Here is a 2,615-nt window from a genome sequence, read left to right as displayed (position 1 = left end):
ATATAGTTCCTTTTAATTCCGCAGTTTCTCTAATTAAGATTATTTATTGTTTATTTGAATGCTTAAGCTTCTTATTAGTAATTGATCATGGTGCGAGTCATTACACAATCAGATAGCTTATGTCTAATTTTGCGAGTTTTGGCTGGCCAACCCGCAACCCATTACAACCCACCATTAGACGGGCCGGGCCGGGCTGGGCCGGGTCGGGTCATCTTTTAGGCGGGTTGAAAAATTGTCAATCCAGTCCACCTAGTTTGTATGGCGGGACGGGGCTAGCCAACCCAACGGACCTAGCTCATTTTGACACCTTTAGTTACCGGAGAGCTTTTTAAATCTCCACTTCCCTCCACAGCTGCCTCAATTCGCAATATTGACGTTTTGACTTCAAGGGACAGTATTTGGTTTGGGATTGGATATAGATTACAGCAAGGCCTCTTTGAGTCACCAGTAACTAGTCGGAATTCCCTTGTGAGAACTTATGGGTGTTTATCTGGAGCCTCTCGATACCCTTAAAGTGCGTCTATCTTGGTGGTGTGTATCCCAAGATTGCATTTCGTCAAATCAAAATATGTTGTGTCACCATGTTCCAGTAAGTAATGCTTGCTCACTCTGTTTTTCTCTATGACTCAGCTTGCCATGCATTATTTAGGCATTTTCATGGTTTATGGTTTTCCAAGAATTCTAAGCCAAGAATCAGTTGGTCTGCTTCTTTTCCAAGAATTCCATGAATCTGAACTTACAATTCACCAATATTTATTAGTCATTGGTAAGTTCCGATTACTTCTTGTTCTAAATAGTATATCGAGTTATAATAAAATTGGTTCATAGGACTTGTAATTTCAAATACTATTCCGACTTCTTTCCAACCTTTTGGAGATCTAAGTTTTTCTATTATGAAAAACTCTTTTTCTTTTGGTTGAATTTCCTGAATAGGGGTTTTCCCCCATTTTTGGCTTTTAATTCTGTCATTTGAAAAAATAACCTTCGGGATCCTATTTTGAGATATCTGTATAGAACCGGTCTATCTTGATTTGAATGTATGTTTCTTGTATTATGGGAAACTCGATTCTTTTCGGATAAATTTCTTGAGCAAATTTTCCAAAAAATCTCTGGGATTTCAATAAATTCATTTCTAATAAATAATTCTAAATGATGAGTATTAGAAAGAGCATATGAAATTTGATATGTAATAGAATATGGTATATTATATTCCTTCATTAATCGTTTTTTCTTGAAGTTTTGATACAACGTCAAGACTCGACTGAAATATTTGTCAGCTAAATTTTAGGCTATTCTTGGATAAATAACTCCTACAATTTTTTCTGCGCATAAATTTCATGAGATAGTTCCCAGAACAGCATCTTGAATATTCTTCATTCTTTTATCGCACACTACGATATCTATAAGTGAATCTATTACTTCTTTAAAAGTAGCCTTGATCATTATCTGGATTGCTCCAATATGGATCCAAGACATTGTCCTTGCTACTTCATTTTTCAATTTCTGTAATTCCTCTCTTATCTTTTCAAAAAGAATTAACTGCATCTCTATTTGACTGGTTAACTCCAGAGGGATTATCATTTCTCTTTTAGATACCTTGTAAATCAAATGATGTCGTTTGTCTTAGGATCAAATTTCCTAAGACTCTTTTCACTTGTCCTGCTGAAAATTCTTGGTACTTCTGTAAAGTAAGATTTTCTATCATAATCCTTTGGACCATATTATGAGATATCGTAGTTTGGTTAAAAATCCTGCCAAACTTTCATGCGTTTTGTGTTGAAACAATTCTCCTTTGTCAGATTTTGATTTTGATTTGCCATCAGATTCTTCTTCAAAAGTATCTCTTCTTCGTATATACTTTCGTCTGAGGGGATATCCTCAAACTGATATACTTGGAATAGATCTTGAAAGAAGATATCATCATCCATATCAAGTGTTGCTTCAAAGAGTTTTACCCTTTTATTTTCATTTTCGGGACAGTTTGTTGAACTATTTCCTCTAGCTCCACATGTCAAGCAGTTACAATCCTTAAAACTTTCATTTACTCTCGTATGAGATCTCCTGAAAGTTCTTCTGGATGGTGTTTTTCTCATGCTTCAGGATGAACTTGTTGTTGGGGATGAAACCCTGCTTTTGTTGGTCCACTTATTTTCCCCGATCTATAAGATCTGGCTTTTTGTTTGGATCAAAATGTTCTTGGTTTCCAAAAAATTTTCATCCTTTTGTTGTAGGGATTATTTTTGAATTTCTTCCTCTTAAATCTATGTGATTTATTCCCAATGATTGTTTGGGGATCATTCTCTTTACAACATAAAGGAATATGTTTATTAATACTCCTTGTCTTCTCGTAGTTCTTTTGTAATGCTGTCATATGACACCATTTTGCCAATTTTTCTTTTAGAAAAGAAGTTTTTCTTGCCAAAGTATATGGATTACCTGGAACGTATTCTTTTAGAAGCATTTCTCTCCAGGGACTTGACATTTTTGTGAAAAATAGCTATATTGCTACATTTTCTTCAACTCCCGAGTTACATATGTATTTAGTGAATAACATAATGTATTCATCTATTAAATAGATGTCGTGTAACTCAAGGCTATACAGAGCTTGAGTATAT

The sequence above is a fragment of the Henckelia pumila genome, chromosome 3, assembly GCF_033568475.1.
Source record: "Henckelia pumila isolate YLH828 chromosome 3, ASM3356847v2, whole genome shotgun sequence".
NCBI lineage: Eukaryota > Viridiplantae > Streptophyta > Magnoliopsida > Lamiales > Gesneriaceae > Henckelia > Henckelia pumila.
Note: the sequence above shows the minus strand (reverse complement) of the source record.